The sequence below is a fragment of the Bidens hawaiensis genome, unplaced genomic scaffold (assembly GCF_021521415.1).
Source record: "Bidens hawaiensis isolate Kalapana, Puna unplaced genomic scaffold, B.hawaiensis_p1.1 tig00040041_1, whole genome shotgun sequence".
NCBI lineage: Eukaryota > Viridiplantae > Streptophyta > Magnoliopsida > Asterales > Asteraceae > Bidens > Bidens hawaiensis.
Window position 1 is genome coordinate 85,805 of NW_027497052.1, and position 26,436 is coordinate 112,240.

General features: G+C 35.2%; 1 pseudogene across 1 annotated transcript; it reads left to right on the top strand.

The window, feature by feature from the left end:
• The first annotated feature begins 11,245 nt into the window (after positions 1-11,245).
• LOC143591770 (uncharacterized) lies at positions 11,246-17,009 on the top strand (annotated as a pseudogene). Its single transcript, XR_013145773.1, has 4 exons — positions 11,246-11,399; positions 13,750-13,989; positions 14,943-16,560; positions 16,639-17,009. The product of XR_013145773.1 is annotated as an uncharacterized LOC143591770 (transcript).
• Positions 17,010-26,436: the final 9,427 nt, after the last annotated feature.

The following is a 26,436-nucleotide window of genomic DNA, read 5'->3' on the forward strand; positions in this document are numbered from 1 at the left end:
CGCTATGGACATGAAAAATGGGAAAAACCTATATCTTCTATTTGACAAACCCTAATCAGTATTGACGACCAGCAGCAGCTATTAGGTGATTTTGGGTGAATTCCAGGGCTACCAATCATCTCTTGATCAACCCTTCCTCATCATAATTGAAGATCTATCGATGACGATGCTCGGCTAGTCTTCTCCGAATCATACCTGTGATGTAAAGTTTGTAACAATTTCAGTTTCCTCATGTGACTAAGAACATTTATGTATAATTGTTTATGGTTAATATATGATTATTGATGTTTAGTATTTCTGTGTGTTCAACCGGTTTAGGTTTACGTTGATCTGAACGATTAGTTACCAGTTGCTACAATAATTGATCATAGGGTTGTTTAATTAGGTTGAATACGACAAAGCATAATTTCCCTTAACTGAGTCACATTGGCAGGGACCGTTTGATAACCAGTGTCGTGTGTAAAGCAATTATTGTTGCCTAAGGTTTTGTCTAGTTGATCAATCTGTAGTTAACCGTTAATGATTAATCTGTTAGGTTGCATGAGATTACTGTAAGTTACCTACTTGAAGTCCCGGGTGTGATTTGCTTTGTTAATTGATTGATACTTGTTTACTTGTTTGTTTGCTCAATTCTCTAAATTCAACTTAATTGCTTGTGTGATCAGCACTAAATCTGTTACTTCATAATATTGAAATTGTTTACACGATTACATTGACCAACATACTCCTGGTGGATACGATACCTTTCTTATCCTATCTATATAGTTTAACTAGGTTTTTGATTGACTTGAACGATGGTCATCAAAATGGCACCGTTGCCGGGGAGTTAGTGAGCTTAGTGTCTTTCGTGTTAATTGATTTATGTGCTTAGTTTAGTTTTAATTTTAGCTTTTAATTTTCAGTTTTTAGTTTAAATTTTATTTTTCTGTATTTTACGCGGGTTGTGTTAGTTGTGCAGATTACAGGTTTATGAGCACCCATTATTCGGGCAGATAGTCACCACAAGTTTTCGAGCCCGAAATTGAAAGATTAGCTCGGCAGAACCGAGTTCAGAACCGAAATTCAGAAATGGCAGATCCAGACCAAAACTAAAACCAACAACAAAATTAAAACCAGAACCGGAACCAAGACCCACTCCCACAAAATAACGAGTTTCACCCAGACAACATACCTCCACCACTGAACTTCAATAACCAAAACAACCAAAATAACTCAACTCAAGCTTCCAGAAACCAAAACCGAAACAGAAACCGAAACCGAAATCAGAGCCGAAACCTTGACCAGGCTGAACCAGCAGTCCCACATAACACCCCTAACCGCAGAGTTCGGCTTAACCTTGATGATGTTGTTCCTAACATTCCGACAGAGGATGAAGAAGAGGGGGAAGAAAATGATGTGAACCAGGGTTTGGAAGTTGAGGAAGAGGTTAACCGGTGGGTTAGAAGAAATCGGGCAGTTGAGCCCGAGAACGAGGTTGTTGAGCCAGAGAATGAGGGGGATAATAATTGGGATGAAGAGGTGGAAGAGCCAGTGAATCGAAGACGGGTTGAAGCGGTTAACATAAATGGTTTGGGTCGAAACTAGGGGTGTCAAACGTGCCGGGTTGGTGGGTTGACAGGTTGATAAGTTTCGGGTTGGAAAGGCCCGAAAGAGTTCGCCGTATTCCGGCTAACCGAGGCGGTTTGGTGAACCCCGGGGGCTAAGAAGGAACTTTGTGGCCCCGGTTCAGGGTGTTAACAGTCGGTTCAGGCCGGCTATCTCAGATGGAGCATCCCCGTTGATCCCACAGGAACGAGTGCTGGGACAACAAACTTTTAAGTCCCGGCCATCATACATTAACATTGTTCCACATTTTCACGGGATGGCTTCGGAGGACCTGTATTCTCACTTGACCGATTTTTCGGCTAATTGCGGGTCGATTGGAGATGGTACGTTTGATCAGGATAAGGTCCGGTTGCGGTTATTCTAGTTTTCCCTAAAAGACAAAGCAAACCTCTGGTTTACCTCGCTACCAACAAACAGTATCAGAAATTGGGCCGAGATGCAACAAGTGTTTCCGAACGAGTATTATTCGCAGGCGAAGACGAGCGAGGCCCGCATGGAAATTCGTAATTTTTCACAGTCATCGGGCGAATTATTCCATGAAGCTTTGATGTGCGAAAAGCTATATATATAAATATTAATAACTAATTCTCGCAATTCAGCACAAAGTCTTAAATTTATAAAACCAAACAATCCTAACTAAGCTTCACATAAACGGCAAGTGTACCGGTCGCGAAGCAGCACAGTCTAATGGAAGTCCGGATGTCGAACACAAAGACACGTGAGAACGGCTCAGATAATTAACCCTAATCTAAGTCCTACCTAAATAACATATTTATTTGTCTTAATTATATAAACTAACTAAACTTAACTAACTTAACTTAATTAACGGTGAAACTTAACTATAATAAGAAAACTTAACGGCACTAACGGAGCTCTCAAATATGATGAAGGGGAACCACCTAGGTAAGGTATCTCAACGACTATCAACAACGCTCGGGTGACAAAAAACACATAAAACCGGATTCTAAAGATTAACTAACTAGACAATTATAAGGGAAAATAGGTCCCCACGGTCAGTTTTACTAAAGACCCCTAAAAACGTCTAGAAAGAAAAATAAAGCACAGTTGATTTTCTAAATACCCAATTGATTTATTACTTGGTCTGTATCAAAATCACTAATTCCTCTAAAGCTTGTAAGCCTAACAAACCTAGGGAATAAGAGGCAATTCAATATTAAAGATTAAATAACCTGCCTTACAAATTAACCTAATCAACGGCTAGAAAACCGCACGTGATCTCACAACGGCAAACTAAATCGAATAGAAAAAGGATAAACCAACTCCTAATGTCTTGGTCCAACTAAAAGGAGATGAACCATTGATATGAACAACTTTAACCAATCAAACCCTATGGTGACGTCTACCACAAACAACCAAAAACACCAAGTAACTAGTCTAACATCCAATCCTAAACCAAACGCGAAACTAATTCATGTAAAGATAAAATCACACGGGGGTTTAATTAATATAATATTGAACAAACTCACTAGCAATCATAGAATAAAACCATAAAAATATGAACTTGACACTAGAAAATCAATTATATGTTCGTTACTCAACCCAAAACCATCGTCAAAACATCGTCAATCAACCAAACCTAGGTAGTTCTAATAAGTTTAGCTATGCATGATATTAAGCGTAATAGAAGCCAAATCAAAATAACCTGAGTTCAACATGTTTATAATTATAAAATATAAGAGACACCACAACTATAAATACCAAAATAATTGAACGAAACTGTCTTCAAATTAATTCTTTAACTTACTTCCTTAGTAGCCCAAAGAAAGACCTGTTGTTTAATTATTTCTCCAATCCACCTCTGTAACCTATTGCTTGCGTCACCCTCCAACCAACAGTAGCTCCTCCAAGATTTTCAATCAAACCAAACTTGTGGTTGTGCTTGTCTCTCCCAAAAAAAAACTATGCCGCCAAGAAAAATAATAATATAATTGTTGTGAGAACTCCCGTGCGCTGACCTTCCTCTACACCAATAATAATAATTCTCTTGTTGTTTGACTTTCTGCTTGCTTCCGTCACACTTCGAAACTCCGCCGCCAAAGAATATATATCTCTCTCGTATGCGCTGCTGCTCCAAGTCTCCAATCAACCATGGGTTGATTTCAATTTTATTTCCTTAAGCCACCGACTTCTACCTCGTTTCCATGGCCCAATGCATATTTTAAGTTTCATTTTCTTGTGGCCCACTCTAAATAATTCCTACAACAACAAAAACGAATTAAGTTATGCCCAATTTAATGTGGTGATCATTTATACGTATATAATATTCCATTAAAACAAAAGACCACACAAATATTTATTTTATATATTCTTACGAATCCTTTCTTTTAATTATTGAACTTTAATTGTAACATTTATATATTTGACCAGACAACTTTGTTTATGAACTTTAATTAGAAAAAATATTTTAATACTGACAAAGATCTTTGAAAACATACTTGTTGGTCACATAGTTAGTATAACCACTTCATTTTAGCTAATTTTCTCTTGAGACTTTTAAAATATAAATACGAGCCAAATAAAAATATATTCAATACAATCTGGCTCAAAATACTTGAAAGTATAGGAAATATTTATATAATATTATGTATATTTTAGACCACATCAAGCTTTTATCAGGTATAAGGATATGATCAGAAAATGCCCACACCACCAGATTGAACTTGGGAACTGGTAAATTGCTTTGTTGATGGTTTAACATTCGAGGACCGAAAACATTTGAAGGCCTCGTGTAATGGTCAGCTGCTGAATCAACCTGAGGAAGATGATTGGGATTTTTTGGAATTTATGTGTGAAGATTCCAAGGCAGAAGCAGCAGCTGAAAGATGAAAACGTGGTACTTTCTCCAGGTCAGTTAAGTCAGTCACGAGTGAGTCTGAAAGAATTGCTGAGTTAGAACGTGAACTTGCTGGGTACAGAAAGAGTAAGAAGAAAGAAGTCGGGAAAGTTGGTGTTAAATTCCCGGTTTGTGAAGATGGTGGTAAGCTCGGGCATAAGGCAGAGAATTGCTTCGAGTTTTATGATGACGAGGAGGATGAACCCGAGGAAGTTAATTATGCTTACGGGGATTCCAATGGTCAAGGGTTGAAATCAAACACCTATCACCCGGGCCTGAGGAATCACCCGAAATTTCGTTACGGGAACGCGTCTACGCAGTTGAACCCGAACTTTCAGGGATCGAGCCAGAACAGGTCGTAGGGTAATTACCACCAGGGCGGTTATCAGCAGCAGCAAGGATCGTATGATCAGAATCGGGAGTATAACAGAGGCGGTAACCAGGGTGGAAACTCATCAGGTAGTCAGGACCAGCAGAGGGGGTCCTCGGGAAATGCGGATGAGTCTGTGCACTCAAAGTTGGATGCATTGATGAAGATTATGGCAGATCATAGGGCTGAAACGAAGAAACAGTCTGAGTTACATATAAGCCAGCAGAGGGAATGTCAAAGCAGATTGGTCAGCTCGTATCAGATATGGCAAAGTTACAAAAGAGTGCAGGTCAACTCCCGAGCGATACTACAGTCAACCCGAACCATTACTGATCAAGCTCCAATAAGGGGATCAATGTGCACATCAACGCTGTAAGTCTTTTACCTCATTTTGAAATTTCTGTTGTTAAAGTTGATTCACCACCACAGTTTGTTGAGGGGGTGGTGGAAGATGTTAGTGGTGAGAGTGATTGTGTCGGTCAAAATGAATCAATTTTCCAAAATGAATCAGAACCAAAAACATATGAAATGTCGTTTTGTGAAAATTGCACATGTGAAAAATGTTTAAATGGTAAATTGACCAACATGAGAGATGAGGAGGTGGAGAATAATACCACCTCAAGTAAACTCCAAGACCCAGGAGTGCCGCTTTTATCAATTCAAATTGGGAAATTTAAAACTGATCGGGCACTTCTAGATCTTGGAGCATGTGTTAGTATCATGCCCGGTAGTTTATATGATCAGTATGAATTTGGCCCATTAGAAAGGGTAAACACCACCATGGAGTTGGCGGACCAAACTCATACACTTCCCCGGGGCATTTGTCTCAATCACATGTTTAACCTCATGCTTCAAGCCTGCTTCAAGCATACTAACATTGTGTTGACCTTAGCACACTCGCCATACTTTGGAAGGCCTAACTTGTTTCCGCTATGCAATACCCTCACCCCGCATCCTTGTCGACCTTATATGATTTTCTGGTTTCAATACTTAAACCTTTACAAAACTCATCAAACTCGTCTATATTTACTTTTGCATACTTTCCTACAATTTATTTCTTTTACTAACACCTTGCGTCTAATTTCAAATCCTCAGTTAATTTTAACTTTCAGTCAAATGGATTTTATTTAAAAAGAATTTATTATCTCCATTCTTACTACTACTACTACTACTACGATGACTACGACTACGACTACCACCACCACCACCACCACCACCACCACTACTATTATTATTATTATTATTATTATTAAAGTTACTAATATTATCATCACTGCTAATATTACTACAACTACTATTGTTATTAGTACCATCATCATCACCATCATTATCATTATTATGGTATTTATCAATATTATTATTAATGTTAATGTTTTTATTATTATTGTTATTAGTAATATTATTATTTCTACTATCATCGTCACCACTATTAATATAACAATATTTAAAGTAAAATATTTGCTTCAAACAAGTTTTGAGTCCTTTTAAAACTATTTGTCATTCAACAAGTCAAGTAACTTGATAATTAATTTTTTTTCCTATGTCATTGGCCAAAAGAAACATTGGTTTTTACGTTTAAAGTTTCATAAAACTCGCAAGTCTTAGCGATAGCTAAACACTTTTTGCCTAAATAAAAATATAATAAATCTTATTTCACCATGAGATAAAAATACCATGATTTATAACCAATTTTTGTAAATTAAAATATATGTTGTATCCCTTCCTTTCTTTCGACTTCGTTAACGCCAATGAGTTTTGGCTAAGAAATCATGGCACTACCTCCCACATCAACCTCTCATACACCAAACAAATCGATACTTGAGAAGACAAACATCGCAAGCTACATTTTCTTTTCTTTTTCTTCTCCTTCACATATTTTTTCGGACGTACCCAAAGTGATTTTTATACCCACTTCTTTAGAATATTGGTTATGAAGTTTATTTTGATTGTTCATTGATCTTTGATCCATATTCATTTGTATTTTTACGAAATGTGAATTCGTACATCATTCTTATTCGCTCTATTAAATCAGTTTACGTTTGTTATTTCAAATCTCGTGGTCTATGATCCATTTTTCTTAAACATAACCGTTAAGTGGAAATTGGGACTATGCTATCTAATAGAAATTGTATTTTCATTTTATTTCTAATTTTACTATCGGTGATCGGTTCTCTCCAAACGAATTCGTTTACTTAAAACCTAGACTGTGTCCCATGTACATGCCAGTTTATGTTATGTTATATTTTTACACAAATTTTTTTTTGTTTATTTGTGTACTTCTCTTTCACTCGATGTTTTATTTAAATCATTATGTTGTTCTTGATTTCATTAATCTGGAATCAATGCTTTATTTTGATTTCGAAATTTCAATTGTTTACTTTTGACAAACTCAAGGTTGCTATTGTAACCTTTCTTTCACAAACTTAAATGGATTTTAATAATGTGAATATAAAATTTCGTTTATCCGTTTTATTTCAAATTATTAATTTGTATGTTGTAATGTTCACTTCATTTCACCTCAATGTTACCGTTAATTGCGCTGCATTCTTTCGGAGATTTCCATTTGTTAAACATCATGGTATTTTGATACATAAAAAGTTTCGTTTATCTAAGCTATTCTCAAACCCAAATGCGTTATCAATTTGCATGCTCATACTTCGTTGGTTAAATGCTACATTTACTTACCACGTTATTCCCGACCCCATTATTTCAATTACATTTTACGATGTTCATAATTCTAAATGTTTCATTCTTTAACTTCATTACCTCGTTTATTTCGTTTTTTTAAATCGTTTACTTGGATTAGACTCGATGATTTTATTTACTTGACTTAGTGTTCCGTGTCGTCCTTGGTCTGAATGGTCTATCAATATGTTTTAGTAATTCTTACCCTTTAAATTCATTATTTTTTTTATTTTCAACGTTCTATATGAGAATTTTATGTAATTATAAAGTTCGTGTCTTAAAACCACACAATAGAGCAAGTTATTTGTACCATCCGACGATAGAGGTAATTATGGGTCGACACGTAATTATCAAAGTCCTCGCATGGAAAATATAATAAGTCCGGTTTTGCGAAATAACTCGGAACTTGGAATGTTTTTTGGAGAACGGGGCAAATATAATATGATAAGGGCATGGAGGATACGCCGCTGGTACATCCTATATATAAGTGTCCTTTTCAAACCCGAAAACCCAACCCATTTTAAATTTTCGGTTTTGTTTCTATTTAAATTTATACATTTTTATAATATTATTAATTAATCTCAATTTTCGTTAATGTATTTTATGTTATCATTTCTATGTGATTATACATTTCAGTACCCTTGTAGTATTACATACTCATTTAAAACATTCATAATCAAGATCAAATATTTATGTACATGTCCCATGCAATTTACTAGAATTATTATTTAACTACAACTACTACTTTTATTATTTATAATTATTATAATTAATTTTATTATTATCGTCATCTTTTCATATGTTACTTAACTAATAAAAACTAATGAATGTTTTAATTTAATAAAATTTATTAAAATAGTTAAACCTTTTGAATACCCTATTAAAGAATTTTTAATTTGTGTTTTAATTATATTAAATATGATTAATTTTCATAATTTCCTTAAGACATAATAACTCTATATTTTCAATATAAAAGGAGGACAAATCCTCCATTATTTTCACACATCAATCCATTATTTTCTTAAGTTTAAGAGCACTAACAAGTAAGTTGTTACCATTTCAAGCATTTTATAGCTTATGTTTTGATTTTATCTTGAATGTTCATACTTGTTCATAAGTTGTTCTTCATAATCATGTTACTTTTATCATAAAAATATTATATCTTGGTTTTAAGAATCATTATGATCATGGATATCCAAGATGAACACTTTGATTTTTTGAAATCTTGGATTAAGCCTAGTTATTTTGCAAGAACAAACATGAATATATATTTATCTAAATCTTATGATTCGTTGATCATCATAACTTATAAACTTTCTTTTAAGAGAAATCTGCAATTTGCCTCCCTGGTTTATATCGTCGCTGGATGGAATAGCCACTGAAAAGAATTTGCAAACTTTGCGCCACTATGTTTCTCCGACGGGTTCTTCTGACTCCTGTCGTCAGTTGACTGTTGGTATTTTAGTAATAATACCAACATATTAAGGGTATTATAGTAATCTTCTTTTAATAAATAATAAATATAATAAAAATAGTAATAATAATAATAATAATAATAATAATAATAATAATAAAATCATATCATCGTAACATCATCTTCAAACCCACCAGCAGTCCTTCATCTTCAAACCCACCAGCAGACCTCAAATCCTTCATCTTCATCAGCATCTCATCTTCATCTCATCTTCAAACCCACCACCAAGTAATCCCTCTTAATCTCATCATCTTCATCATCAGTTTCATAACAATTAACCAAATCCTCAAACCCTAGATTTCATCACTCAAACCCCTCAAATCGCTCAAATCCCACTATCAATCGCTTCAATAATTCAACCACCGCACCCATAAATCATTCCGATCAAAACCCCTAACCTCCAGCACCACGCCACCGCCACGGCAGACACCGCCACCATGGATACCGGCCATCTCGTTTTTCCGGTCACCGCGGCGCCGAAATCCTTCGGATCTTCGTTTTCATCATCGTCTTTACATAACATTGTGGAGTCTTTATGGGTTGTTTGTGGTGGGTTATTATTATTGTTATTGTTTGTTGGTATATGTCAGGTTTTGTTGGGTTTTTGGCCGGCCGGCGAGTCGCCAGAGAGAAAACCATGTCTTCGGTTTTTTGGGTCTTCGTCTTCGTCTCTTGGGGTTTTGTCATGGTGAGGGTTGAATTGAAGATTGGTGGGATTAATTTGATGGATCATGAACGGTGAAGGATTTGGCCGGTCGTCTACACCAAGAACACACACTAGGTTAAATGATGAAGATGAAAATATAAGGGTAAATGGGTCATTTCACAATTTTTAACAGGTCAAAGGAAGGTCAACTGACGGTGGGAGTCAAAAAAACCCGCCCGAGAAACCCAGTGGTCCATTATGCACAAATTCTTTTTCAGTGGCTATTCCATCCAGCTACGATATAAACCAGGGAGGCAAATTGCATATTTCTCTTCTTTTAAATAAGATTATTTATAAAAATTTCTTTTATTTACACTATTTTACAACAGGTGTAACATACTTTATATCTTTAAATTAATAATTGAGTAAATTAATTATTGTTTATTTTATTTCAACATAACTACTATTTATAATTTTCTTTAAGAGAATTCATGCAAAACATTTAAGTTAATTAATTAATTATGTTACTTGGAAAAAAATATTTAATCATAGGTTGTTATTAATATTATTATTTAATCTTATATTAATAAGTTATAATTATTAGTCTACAAATAATTCTTCAACTAATAAACATCAAATTATTTATATAAACTTTATTTATTTTTGTTAAACTCATTAAAAATCCCCACGTCCCCATTTACCATAAGTTAATTAACTTTATAATTCCGGTAGCTAGTCCTTGATTTTTGTATCTTCGTTATTATTTATAGTTTCGTGAGATTCAGTTGCTTCGTTTGTTAACTCGCTTTCGGTTATTATTTCAAGTTGTCTCCAATATCAAAGGTGAGTTTCTCACACCCCCTTTTTACCATTTTTTAAACTATTTTAGGGATAGCATATATATCCTATTAAAGATCCAATTTCGATTATTTGTTATTTACAAACTACAATTCGCATCATGGACTTGTATGCTTATTTGCTATTTGCTCAAATATTACGTGCATGGATTTCTTCGATAAGTATGATCATACGCCCCCCTTTGCACTTAGGACCATTGTTTCTAGTGGAAAAGGGACTCCGATCTGAGTACGTTGGTGCATAATCCCAACTGGAAAAGACCTTCATTTATTCTTTACACTCATGGACCATTGTTTCTAGTGTTAAGAACCCTTATGTGATTTTCACAAGTTTTCATGGAATTGTATGATTTTTATGTAGTATTTAAGCTGTGTAAACTCACCAACTATTCAATTAGTTGACTTTATTTTATATATATGCTACACGTACTTTCATTAGAGGATGAAATGAAGAGGATACTAGAAGTTAGGTTATCTAGATAATAAACAAGAAGATGTTTGTTTTGTTCATTTTCCCTTGTGTTTGTGCATTTGAAATAACTTGTGTACTTGATGCTTTGGAATGAATTAATGATAATATTGTCACTTATAGTGTCACATGTGTTTTGGGCAATCTGTACGTCACACTCAGGCATTTTCGCTTTAGCCGGGGTGTTACAGTGAATCCTTGAGCAAGGATCACACAAAAGAGAAATGTTTTGTGACTAACAGGAATGATTTAAGGAGTAGCATGAATGTGAAAGGATGAAATGAGATGTTGCATGGAGTTAGAGTTGGTGAGGAAGTAACTACAAGAAAGGGAAAGAAGACGAAAAAGAAAGAGGTAAAGAAACCGCCTAAAGTAAATGAAAAATGGAAGGATCATGGCATGCCAAAAGGTTGGGAGGAATCTCTTGAGGAGCGTGCATGTAACAAGAAGGTTGCACGGGGGCAGGCCAGACGACAACCTTGAATGTCATAAAATTTTCAAAAGGGTGGTATTTGTACATTTTGTATATTTTTATTTTGCATTTTTTTTATATTACTAATCGTATTTCAAGCGTACCATCATAGCAAAAGCTAAGGGTGGGGATACCGCACCACGAGAAAATTTGGGATTTTGATGCGTTCGGTAAAGTTTTTTTTCCCGAAAATGAGGTTTCAGTTAAGCGACCCTCAGTGCTTTCATGTTCATTTTGCTGTGGTTAATCCAGTTACGTGTATATTATGTTGTAATCGAACTTTGTGGGTGTTGTTCACTATAAACCCTCACGAGACCCCACTCGTCCTTCCGGGCTACCGGGAGTTTTAAAGGGCTTGTTGCATATGCTAAATGCAATCGTGATTCCTACGAAAGTGAGTTAGGTCTTTTAACGTTTTTAACTTGTTTAACAAAATCTATTATGAAACAACTTAATTAGGCTCGGTAATTGTTTTAATAAAATTAGCAGAAAATCATTTTTATAACTCTTAAAAGACCTATGTCTTACACTTGTGAGAATCTTGCTTCTACATGTCTCGAGATTTTGCAGGTTCGGTTGTCAGTTTGGTACTTGGTTGAGACGAAAGTATACGCGTGTTTAAGAGAGTTCGTGAGCCGACTGGTCCTTTTCCAGTCTCATTGATATCAGGTGATATCAGTTTCATAATTTATTTTGTCTTATTAGTTTAAATGTTAAAAGTGTAATTGTATATTTGCTAGTAGAACCGTCACATTTAAGCCCCGAGTTTTAAAATTGCTTAACAATCAAAAGTTAATTTTAACCCCATCCCTCAAATGTTCGTTAATTGTTTAAATATTTTAACATTGAGGACAATGTAAACCTCAAGGGTGGGGATGAGAGAAAGTTGAAAATTTTAGCCCAATAGTACCTCGAAGAGTGTTCAGAAACCAAATTTGTTAACGGTTTATTATTTCCATTAATGCCAAGTATAGGTTTTTGGTCATAGTTGGTTTTTCAGCTTCTCGATAGTCTTACTCACAAATGTTTTCATAACGAGAAGTTGAAAATTGGGTTGTTTAGGCGGGGATAACGAGTCATGGGGACAGGTACACATGTTTATATCGTCAACCCTATTCCTTCGGTACGTGTGTGAGTTGACCCACATATATATAATACACATATAATATATCGTACACACATGTCATTTGAGTGCTTTCATCGATGTTCATGAATTACGGGATCGTAGTTGGCAAAATGCAAAACTGATAGAGGCAATTAGGTTAAGCCTCGTCTGGATGAGCAAGAGTGCGGGTACTGGGGGGTTGGGCCTCATATATTATACATATGAGCGTGGGTAATATGAGGGGCGTGGGGTTGGTTCCCTTAGAAAACATTTCTTGGACCTATTTTTCATATGATTAACCTCGACATTATGTTACGAGACCATCCGGCTTAATAGATTTCTTTGTATTTGTTTTTGTTTTTGTATTTGTAGTTATTCCATTATTAAGCATCACGTTTATTATGCTAAAAAAATAGCAAAAAGCCAAAAAGAGGTCTGTTTATATTCAGTTACGTAATTAGTAGTTCATTTGGTAAAAAAATGATGAATTCAGTATGTATGTTAGTTTTGCTTATTTAGATGTTTTGTAATAAGCCGGTTCGGATCATTTGAGCTACTTAAAAATTTCCCTTCCATACCCTTACACCTAGCCCCTTTACAACCATGTTTAAGTCCTCTTGATTTTCATTTGTGTCAAAGCAGTTTTATGGATGGATACCCGTTTATGAGTGATACTGAGAGCAGAGTGATACTAGCACATCTTTTGCTAGTCCAGATATTAAACCTAGAGGAGAGTTATTATATTATGAGGGGTGTGAGCATGTGTGCCTTAACCGGAAACAAAGTACACTTGTCTGGGCGGCTCTATTGTTTTTATAGTATCATTTAACCTTATTTATGGGATGTCAATCTAGAAAGTGTCAGTCTGGGAAACTGGGTAGGACCTTAAACCTTACTAGTATTAATGGCGATAATTCACATATCTATGATGGAGGTTAATGTTTACTTTAGAGTTTGCTTGAGGGCATGCAAAAGATAAGTGTGGGGATGTGATGGTCGGATATTTTGTATATATATTAGTGCATTAATTATGTTGTTTTATTGAGTATACTGTTAGAACTTTGGTACTTCAGCACTAAATCTGTTACTTCATAATATTGAAATTGTTTACACGATTAAATTGACCACATACTCCTGGTGGATACGATACATCACTTATCCTATCTATATAGTTTAACTAGGTTTTTGATTGACTTGAACGACGGTCATCAGTTAACGACGATGATCCTGAAGCGAGTGGTTTTGATCAGCAACCAGGTGCTTCAACATTTGGTCCAATGCCCGTTGAAGGGGAGTCAAGCGGTAAAGAGTTGGTGATGTCCCATGATTTAACTGAACTTCAACCCGTCAACACACTTAAAGTGAAAATGATTCTTTTCGTTGACATGACCGGGGTTGTGATGAGCATGATGAATGCAGACGAGACTGAAGAAGTTGAATTTGTTGATCATGGTCTAACAAGAAAAAACAAATCACCATTTTGTTGAATTTGAACAAAGAGGACGTGGAAGAATTGTAGAAAATGAAGGATGTGAAAGTTGAGGATGCAGAGGATGTGCATGTTGATCCAAATGTTCCATCTGGGAATATGATGTGGGTTAAAATAGACATATTTTATATTAATATTTTATACACTTTTAGATACTTTTGAGCCATGTTTTTATTGAATATTATTCTTAATTGGTTCATGTGTGAGTTTCAAGGTTTTAATAGGTAACGAGCTAAAACGGTGCATTTTGCTAAGAAAGATTTAAATTTGATTTTTAATGCTTACATATCTAAATTAGATGAATTAATTTGTTTTAATTCAAATGATCTTTATTGTTGCACTTGCCAGGCTCGTGGATTTTTGAGATTTAAATAATTATTATGTCCACTTTTACTATTGTTATTGATTTATTTTGATAGGGAGCGTGAGTTACATATCCATTTGAAGCAGCACATAACACAGATATAGAATCAATTAACATGAAGTGGGCTGAGATATAAGCTTTTACAAGTTGTCATAAATTAAATATAGGCTAAAAGAAAATTGGATTATGGGCTAGAGAAGAGATGTGGACAACTTGGAAAGAAAGTTAACCGACAAGAAAGTGTTGGCATAATTGACTTGAGGACCTAATATATAAATATTATGATTAGTCTTTGAAGAAAAAAAAAACCCTACAGGAGTTTTCGTAGAGAGAGCCGCAAGTCAGAGAACAACCACCATTTATTATTATTGTTATTCTTGTGGTTGTTTTGGACGTTGGTGGACAGAAGGCATAAGAAGAATATTATTAATATTATATTACTATTGTTTTCTTGGAAGTCAAGGACGCACAGTAACAGCTCGTCAACCAACCAAGGCAGGAGTTCTACCAAAAATTCCTATCATTCGGTTAATTTTTATTAATTTTTGTTAGGAACTCGGATAGAATCATTGCAGTTATTTGAAAACAGATTTTCGGGCATGATTCCCGAAGAATTTGGAGAACTCAGATATCTGAAACAGTTTTCGATCTATAATAACGAGTTCACCGGAGAACTCCCGCCACGAATCGGGTCATGGGCCAAGTTTGAGTACATTGATGCATCGCAAAACTACTTAACCGGTTCGATCCCGCCAGATATGTGCAAAATGGGGAGGTTGGAGAAACTTTTGATGATTGACAACAACTTTACTGGCGAGTTACCGGAGAATTACACGGGTTGTTTATCCTTGATCCGGTTGAGGCTGAGCAATAACTCGCTTTCGGGCCGAGTTCCAGAGCGGACATGGAGTTTGCCCAACTTATGTATGATTGATTTTGAAATGAATCACTTTGAGGGTCAAGTGGCAAAAAATATTGGTGAAGCGAAGTCACTAAGACAACTTTTTCTAGCTAATAATCGATTTTCCGGTGAATTACCAACGGATATATCAAACGTGTCGTCTCTGGTGGAGATCGATCTGAGTTTTAATAAGTTTTCCGGTGAAATTGCGACGACCATTGGCAACTTAAAGAGGCTAAGTAAGCTTGATTTGAAAGATAACATGTTTTCCGGTGCGGTGCCGGAGTCTTTAGGTTTATGTGTATCTCTTACTGAAATAAACATCGCTGGCAATTCATTATCCGGTGAAATTTCGGCAAGTCTTGGATCATTAGCAAGCTTGAACTTGATAAACTTATCTCGGAACAATCTATTCGGTGTAATTCCGGCGAGTTTGTCTTTGTTGAATTTAACCCTTATTGATTTGTCAAACAATATGTTAACTGGACGTGTGCCGGAGCCTCTGTTGTTATTGTTGGCAGCTTGCAATGGCAGCTTTGCCGGAAACCCAGGGTTATGTGCTGACGGAGGTTGTTGTGTATTGCTTCATAGCAGTTGCAGTTGTGTTGATATTGTGTTTATCATGTTATATCTTTAACAAGTTGCGTAAAATCAGTCGCAAAAACACGATCAATCGGGGTGGTTCGTGGGATGTGAAACAATTTCATGTTCTAAATATAAAAGAACATGAAATAGTTGGATCTCTTAAGGAAGAGAATGTTATCGGGAAAGGCGGTTCCGGGAACGTGTATAAAATTGTTTTAAAATCCGGCCAACGGTTAGCCGTGAAACACATGTTGAAGACGGAACGCGAAGTGAAAACCCGGTGGCGGCAGTATGAGGCGGAGGTGGCGACGCTGAGCTCGTTACGCCACTTCAACGTGGTGAAATTATATTGTAGTATCTCGAGTGACAACTCGAATCTGTTAGTATACGAGTACATGTCAAATGGGAGCTTGTGGGACCGACTACATACGGATGAGAAGATTGAGATGGATTGGCGCTTACGGTATGAGATTGCTGTGGGGGCCGCAAGGGGGTTGGAGTACCTACATCATGCGTTTGAGAGGCCAGTGGTACACCGGGATGTGAAGTCGAGCAATATTTTATTGGCTGAGGAAATGGAACCGAAAATAGCTGATTTCAGTTTAGCGAAGATTGTGCATACCGGAAAGGTTATCGTGGATTCAACCCATGTCATCGCTGGAACACATGGTTACATCGCGCCTGGTAAGTTTTTATGGCATCTTTTTTAAGCGTAGATAGCTATTAATCAATTTATATAAACATTATTTTATTTTCTTATAGAATACGTTTACACATGTCGTGTGACTGAGAAAAGTGACGTTTATAGCTTTGGGGTTGTTCTAATGGAATTGGCAACAGGGAAAAAGCCAGTGGATCCAGAGTTTGGCGAAAACAAAGACATAGTTTTTTGGGTTCACAATGAAATGAAAACAAAAGAAGACGCAACAGTGTTGGTGGATCCTAGCATGCCAAAGGACTCGAAGGAGATGGCAGTTAAGATATTGAGTATTGCGGTCCGTTGTACAATGAAGTCACCAACATTGAGACCCACGATGAGAATGGTGGTTAAAATGTTAGAAGAGATCCTGCCTAACTCAATTCCTGTTGATTGCAAATAACTGTCAGTTTGTAAAAACCTAGCAAGGACCAAAATAGATGAAGACGATGATTGTTTTTATATTGTACAGCAGGGTCATGTGATTATTGTTGTTTTTATGTGTATTATGTAGTTAAAGGGTATATTTTTCAACTAAATAATGGTTGATTTTATAAAAAAATACACGTACTTATCACACTTTGTTTGGTTTTATTTTGATAGGGATTAGAGGGTTGAGTTATTCTACATATACCGACATATATGAAAAGTGTGAGAAATTATAATTAATTAACATGTGTTAAGTGAAGACTAAAGAAAAAATGGTATAAAAGTAATAATACACATTTTCTCTTTTCACATGTAAGTCACATATTAATTACCTCGTCAATTTTAAACGTCTATAACTTTTTCATATTATATTTTGTTTTAAAAAAAATCACCATAACAACAAGCGTTTTTTATATCTAATATGGGTATAATTTTGTTATATAAAAATAAAAAAAATTACGTCATTTTGACCTTTTGTTTACCATTGTGTCTTTTTCCGTCATTGTGTCTTTCTTTTTTTATTGTGTTTTTTTCGTCATTGTGTCTTTCAACTCATCATTGCGTTTTTTTTAAATACTAATAACACCGTTATGTAATAATAATATGTAAATATGATGAAAATTATATATTACACAATAACCTGAAACGTAAAACACAATAATGAATACATATAACACAATGACCTGGAATGTAAAACACAATGGAAACTACATATTACATAATGACTTGAACGTAGTACACAATGAACATAATACTATTTTTCTCAAATTAAGTGAATGTTGAGTACAATAACTAAAACATAATGATAAGTAGAAAGACAAATGTTAAGCACAAAGACACAATGACATAATCTTTGTTTTAATTTTTATTTTTATATGAGTAACAATTGAAAAACAAAAGGACCAAAATCTATACACAATGCATAGAAAAACCAATTAAAAAATACAATTGACAACTTAATAACACAATATAAAAAAATCCACTATTTTTTTTATTTTTATATCATAATATAATATTCATATTAAAGATAAAAAAACGCTTGTTATTATGGTAAAAAACAAATTTCTAAAAAAAATGTCTTATGAAAATGTTATATACGTTTTAAAATGATTTAGAAATTGACATGTGCCTTGAATAGGGAGAGCAAAAGTCATCATAAGTGGATTATTACATTTAGGGATGAGCATAAAACCAAAAAAACCGAACCGAAAAAACCAAAGCGAATTAGAAACCGACGCTTCGATTTTGAACTTTAGCAAAAACCGAAATATTAGTTTTGGTTCGGTTGTGTATTTTGTTAAGAACCGAACTGAAATAATTAAAACATCTTAACAATAACCATTAAAACAACATCAAACGACTATTTGTTTAGTTTTAACTTATGATTGATAACAAATATATTTGGTTTTTACATTTGGTTAATAACTAACTAGTAGAGGGCCCGCGCTTTGCGGCAGGTGTGAAATATGACCACAATACTGCTAGTTATAAGAATTTGTGCGTTATTGTATCCTTCAAGGTGATCGTTTGACTTTATTTGACTCAAAATGTAGCAAATCACACGCATCTCCTTAATATTTGACCACACAATAACAATTAAATCTTTGATTCCTTGAAGCCAAAAAAAAAAAAAAAAAAAGCTAGCTCCACCATTATATGTCTAGTTTTATCCAAGTGGAAGAGCCTATACGTTGTGACAGGGATGCAACGAGATTTCGGTCGGTAGGGATTCGGATTGTTAGGGTTGCGGCATTTGCTATAGCACAAAATGTGTATTCTATAGTTTAGGATACAACAGAATTAAAGTTTATGTCAGCAAAGGAAACAAGTTAGACACAATTTACGTGCTTTTTTAAGTTACCGAACATAACTAATATTGATAATATAAGTGTTTTCTTATAAATATTAAGATTTAAGATGAAGTCTGACTAATTTGCAAATTTAATACATTTAAAAATAGATCAAAAGCTTAATGAAAGATTAATGCCCCGACATCAACACTGTACATATACAAGCAATTCAAGTTACGAACACAATCAACTTCACACTGTTTCAACATTATAAATTTACATACATCACAAACATACACCATTCATCGCATGTGTTTATAGTCATAGTCAAACTGACCCTATTGATCCTTAAGTCCTGTATTCCCACCCAAATGGTGTACATCATGCTTGTTTCCAATCCTTGCAAATATACATAGGTATAATATCATTGCAAGAAACATGCAAAACATGGAAGAGACCTGCAAAACTTGATTAACCGATGGTTGACAAATAATTAACATGGTTAACCAAGCACCAGTACAACAGTACATAGTAGATTTTGCATTAACCGAATGATTGGTTTCGTAGAGGGATTAAACCAACAATAAATTCTTGACCCGCTAGTGCGATAGATGTATCTTTAACTTCTCTCAACAAATGTTACATCGCAAATAGATTGAAATTTGCAACTCTTACCGGATGAACGTCTCCTTCGACTTCTTCATTTAGCATTTTACACCAATCACAACCTTTTCTTGAACCTAAATGGAGCCTGTTCGTGTTCGGTTGTTTAAAACGAACAAATATTCTTGATCGTGTATGTTTTTAAGATGATGAATGCAAACATATTTGTTTTTGTTCGTTCGTTAGTATTCTAAGAAAATGGTTCGTGAGCATAAATGGACGAGCATGAACATACACCACTTAAAATAGTGAATGAGTTTTCAATTTAGAGTCTATAATACCATTATCATTAAACATTTTAAAACTTACCAAAGGGTTCCAAAATATAAATATTAAACACAAATGAACGGACATGAAAACGTAAATGAATAAATGAACCATATGTTTACGTTCGTTCTCATTTGAATGAATAAAAAACGGTGCTCTTGTTAGAATAAACGAACATAAATGAACTTCTTAAGTTTAGTTTGTTTACAGGCCTAAAGTTGCTAGGGATTCGGGTATTGCAACACACACACAAACACAAATAATCTGTAAGAGAAAAAATAAACGAATATGAACATGCGAGATTTACGTTGTTCGGTCGGCTGACCTATGCCCATGGGCTGCAACCAGGATACTTATTATTATTGCTTTCTGCCTCACTCGTGATGATGAAGTACATGTGCAATGAATATTTATAGAGATCATACTAGGGTTTACAACTTACTACCCAAGAAAACTAATAATGGTCTTTAATTAAATAAACGGGCCCGACTACATGTGATCGGTCTTCAATTTAATTAATCTGCCACAAAAGATGTCTTCTAACTCGAGCCCAATTAAGCCTCCATAAACCCAAAAATATCCCACTAGGAGGCTTGATAATATTCAAACTGCCTTCTACTGTGATCACTTGTACCTCTTGTATCTTCCTCGTCTTCCTGTTTGCATCTACCTTCTCATTAGTTAACCTGAACGCCTGTTGAAGCTCCCCCGAGCTCCACACATCGGTCATGGGTACAACTACAAGCGACCCACTCTCTGTCCCTACCGGCTCCCACTTACACGAATTGCCGAATCCTGGAATACCTTGAGAACAAACAACAGTCTCCATATTAAGCAGGTAATCTTCTTGAGAGACTTTAACAGCTGAAATACTGGTTCTCTTAACCCACTTTCTGGTAACTCTGGCTAAAGCTTTGACTGACTAACTACCAATGCTCCCCCGCCATAAAAACCTCTAACTGGTTTTCTAAACCTCTTCTAGCACGTTCAACCTGAATCTGACCTGTGGCTCTGGATTTATCTCCTGCAAAACAAACCTTCTTCTGCCCACTAAACTCTATAAACCGGACTTTAGTCTTCTTCTGAACTGGGTTGGTCACTCCCTCAGACGATAAACTGACCATATACAACAAACCCCTCTTTCTTCCTCGAGTTATGACAAGATTTCTTTTTTTCAACTTTGCACTGTTCATCCAACTGACCAAATTTAACCTCATGTCCCTGTTCATCCAACAATCCCGATAGAAATCAATTTTTTCTTTAAGCTTGGAATCACTCTGACATCCTTCAAGGTCCATGAACAGGCTGAAGTAACTAAATTCATGTCACCCATGCCCATAACATCAAGAACAACATTGTTTTCCAGTCTAACCTTACCAAAATCACATTCCTTCAAATTCTGCAATGCTTCGCTGCTGTGGGTAGCATGAAATGAAGCACCAGAATCCATGACCCAAAAATTAACATTATCCTCAACACTAAGATCTAAAAACTCATCCTCTGAGCATTCATCTGTAGTGTTGACTTCTTTCTTTTCATTCTTATCATTCGGACACTGCTTCCTAAAGTGTCCCGCTTCATTGCAGTTCCAACATACCACATCTTTCCGAGTCCTAGACTGACTCCTTTTCCTGTTCCCGCTCATACTACCTCTGTTATTTTTCCTTCATCTGCCAACATACATTAAATCACTTGATGATTCACCTGAATTTCTTCGTCTGACGTCTTCGCCTAAAATAAGATCTCGAATCCCATCAAAAGTGAACTCACTGGTAGAAATAGTAATCGCTGTAACGGTCCCAGACTAGCTATCTGGCAAGGACGATAACAGTAGTAGAGCCTGAACCTCATCCTCGAATTTGATACTAACTGACCCAAGTCTTGACAAAATCGAGTTTAATTTGTTGCTGTGTATAGTAACTGAACTTCCTTTTTTCATCTTCGTATTCACCAATTCACGAATCAGGAAAACCTTATTAGTTGCCGGAGGCTTTTCATACATATTAGACAAAGCATTTATTATCCCACGCGTCGTGGTTTCCTTCAAGATGTTGAACGCAACATCCTTCAATATCGACAATTTAATAACTGCCTTGTCTTTCTTATCCAAAGTCTCCCACTCATCTGGTTTTATCTTCTCTGGTCTTTCACCCAATACCATGTTCAAATCCTTCTGAACTAGCAAATCCTCCATTTGCATTTTCCACCAACCAAAGTTTTTACCATCAAACTTCTCAATTTGAAGTTTCCCACTCTCAGCCATTATCTCAAACTAAGAATTCCCAACTTTGGGTCTCGGTAACACAATCAGAAAAATAATCTCGGACAAACAAAATAACCCCTTACAACCACAACAAAACCACCCGGCTAAACTGCCCGACAAAGGCATAAAAACCCGAAGCAAACTCACGAACCAACCTACCTAACCAATAATCAGAAACTGAAACGAAGTAAAAAAAAACGCAAACCTGTTTCTTCGATTTCTTTCTGATCTAGAATGGGCGTGAGAAACAAAACACCAAAACCAGGTTCGTCAATTTCTAATTGGCGGCTCAAACAACTTGCTGTTGTTACTTTGACTCTTTATTAATATTAATCACAATACATATGTGGTGGTGGTTGCCCAGATTCCTTTCTAACAAAACCCAAGGGATGGATTTTGACTTTTGTTCAACTAATAACAAAAGTAGGTGGCAACATAATATCACAAACAAATAAATAAGATGTGATATATCTTTTTGTGTGATGTAACTAAGCGAAAAACTAGGTTGACGACTGGCTGCCAAAAACAAAACCCTAGTTCGACCCCAACTATTCTCTTACGATCTTGTTTCTCCCGTGTGTAACCGTAACCTCGGATCTTGATACCACTTGTTAGGGATTCGGGTATTGCAACACACACACAAACACACATAATCTGCAAGAGAAAAAATTAACGAAGATGAATACGCAAGATTTACGTGGTTTGGTCGGCTGAACTACGTCCACGGGCTGCAACCAGGATACTTTTTATTATTGCTTTCTGTCTCACTTGTGATGATGTACATGTACAATGAATATTAATAGAGATCATACTAGGGTTTACAACTTACTACCCAAGAAAACTAATAAAAGACTTTAATTAAATAAACGTGCCAGGCTGTCATCGGTCTTCAATTTAAATAATCTGCCACTAAAGATGTCTTCTAACCCGGGCCCAATTAAGCCTCTATAAACCCAACAAAAGTAAACTAATAAATAAGATTACTTTCATAGTAACAAAATGATATCTTCAAAACATAATTTAACTTTGTTGAAGGCAACTCTGGCATTTGAACTTTGCAAGTAAGCCTACCTAACCACATTCAATGTATATAGTGCTGCAATAAAATAATAATCGGTAAAACACGACTTTTAACAATATTTAAAAAAGCACCAAATAATAACGACCTCAACAGCTTTCCTAAAAAACAAACAGCTTTCCTCAAAAACATGTGTAAACGTTTTTCATACATTTATCTAGCATAACTGGATCCCACTGCAGTGAAGTTAAAACTCACCACCGCCTTCTGAACAACTTTTTCGTGTTCTTCTCTCATAACAGCCTACAATAAGTCATATTAAGTTGTCTGAATATTATATTTTAAAAGGAAAACGATAAAAAAGACAACATATCATACTTCCTCATGTTGATTGTTCAGTCGGAGACATAAAGCTCGGTAGCAGTATCGTATGCCCTTTCACACTCCGCTTCCTCAACAATAAGGGTATGTTTGGTTGGAAGTAATGGAATAAGAGAAGAAATGAAATGAACAAGTGAATGAAATAGATCATTACCATTCCTTTGTATTGTTTGGTTGACATATGGGAATGAAATGAATAATTGCTTTATGTTGTTTGACATAAAAAAAAACAATTGTAGGAATGAAATATAAATAATAAAAAATATTCCTACCCCAATATATAAACTTTTTACTAAAAAAAAATAAAAAAAAATTGAAATGTCGACGGTGGTGATGGTAGCTCTGGCGACGAAAATGATGGTGGTGGTGGTCAGACGGGGTGGTTGTGGTGGTGGGGGTGGCGGTGGTATCATTGGTAGTGATGGCGATGGTAGAATGGCGGCGACAGAGGTGGTGGTCAGGCAAGTGGCAGCGCTGGTGGTGGTGGTGGTGGCGGCGGTGGTGATGGCGACGACAACAGTGGCGGTCAGGTGGTGGTGGTGGTGATGGTAGTGGTGGTGGTTGTTGTTAGGTGGTGGTGGTGTTAAGAAAGTAGGGTGGGGGATGAATGAAATGAAAAAGAAGAGGGGGAGGGGTGAGAAAGAATTGTTTTGATGGAACGGGATTCTATGTGTAATGTATGATTCCATTTCATTGAGGAACCAAACACCACTTTCTTCATTCCAACGTTCATTTCATTCCCCCTGTCATTCCTGCATACCAAACACTACCTAAAAATGAGATTTGAAACCTTCATCTTGAAAGTCAAAATGGGCCCACTCATAACTGTCAACCCAACTTGTTTGGGCCTAGTCCTTTCAAAAACAAACCATGTTAAGGCATCAAGTCCAGATATAAACTTGGGCCTCATGTTGTCCAACTACAAATCACAAACAAAATACACTAGAAACTCGATAAATTAATACTCTATTATTTAATAAAATCTCTAAGATAATATTTTTTGCCGGTCTCGACTCGGGGATAGGGTGCTAAATTAATAATTCGCTAAACTTATAAGATTAAACATTTTTGATAATTTCTTTAGACCCCATATAAAATATAAATTAATAATTCTTTATATATAGCATATTACATGAATGATTTATGAAGGTTTCTTGAAAAATGACTCAATTGTCTTTTGTTTTTTGTTGAAATCAATTTCCCCTTGAATCTCGTTTCTAATTTTCCTTAGCATGGTAAGAACTTCTGGTGTTGTTTTCAAATTGGGCCGTTCATTTGATATACATGCATTGTATACAATAATTAAGTGGAAACTTGAAAGGTGTTTGTAAACTAAGTATTATACTATAAATTAATAAAATATTAACTAATATATAAATTAATAATTATTAATTTATCGATTAATTAATAACACTTTTAATTAATAAATTTTGGTGGTCCCAAGTTATTATTTTATAGAATTTCTACTGTATTACAACTTTGCAAAATTTAAATATTATAATAACTAAATTGCATGTCATGTACCGAAATTTGATCAAGTCGCTGCAGCTCGTTCTCCTTGCTCCAAAGTCAACAAAAGTGAAGCAATCTATATCCATGAAGAGAAAAAATTTCACGAGTGTTATCTTCCTATTGCCCTCGTTTAATTCCAAATGATAGTCCTGTAAGTTGTATTGTAAACAAACATGTATAACAATAGTAACTCCTGATGTACATAAGAATAACCTCATGTGAATTTACTCATTTACCCTTAGAAGCTATAAAAAGATTGGAGAAAACTTGCCTAAGTTCAGATTCTGTAGTCTTTCCACTACTCTTTTACACGAATATGATTTGTCATTTCAGTGAAGCCTCATCAATATCATCCCATATGTATACAAAAATACAAAAAAAACATTAGTAATAAATATAAACAAAAGAATAAAAAACTATGAATCAAGTATCAAGTTATAAACCTAGTTGTCTATGAACATGCTTGATAAGAGAGAGAGAGAGAGAGAAGATTTGTGTGCTATGAGTTCCCTGCTAAGAATAATAATAAAAAGACATAAGAAATCAAGAAAAACATAAACATGAAAAAGATGAACAAAATACTTTACAAATAAGAAAAGCTAATTGTTTGATCGTAAGCATTAATCGCTTTAGTATATTTACAATAATGAAAGACTAAATTAAGTTACTGTGGCTTCTATTCATTCCATGTTACAGTAACATTATGGTAGTTTATTACAATTAATTAAAAAAAAGGTGGGTAATTATATTATTGTAAACATTATTCACCTCCATTGGAAGATGGGAAGCTTCACTTGATCCTTTCAAGTTTCAAAGAGGTTCTGCTAATAGCTGCAACAATGTCTCCTGCTATCTGAATTAAAAAAAAATAAATGAAATTACCAAATCAAACCATTAATCTAGAAAGATCAATCCTGATAAGGAAAGGAACTTGTTATCCTGAAGTGATTTTGAAAATTTTAATTCATCATCATCATAATAACAAACTATACAATAATAATAAAAATAATAACAATCAATATCATTATCATCAACAATTTAAGAAAGGCAAAACCGAAATAACCCCTGATACCTGCAATATTCCGTCTATTGTGAACCCACTAAGCAATTGAAAAGCAATTACCTGCAATATTCCGTCTATTGTGAACCCACTAAGCAATTGAAAAGCAATTGATCGGGAGATGATAATACAAAAGCGCTTTAATAGGCATTCAATCGTTCCATTCATTAATGCATTGAAACGAAATCAATAGGCCGATGTTTCAATTGAAGGGCAATCATTTAAAGGGGTGCTTCCAAGTTTTTATTGCAAGGTTTGATTGGAGAGTCATTACAGCGGTTTCGATAATAATGACTTGTAAGGTCGCCGGAGGCGAAATATTTACTTTAGCCGCATCACCCCAAACTAATTTTAATGACGTCTACAAATTGTAAATTTGCCTTCTTGTCCATATAAAATGTTTTATATGTAATATAGAATATAGATAATACAGTTATTTTTAGTTTCTATTTTGAAATTTGGTTTATAACAAGATAATTA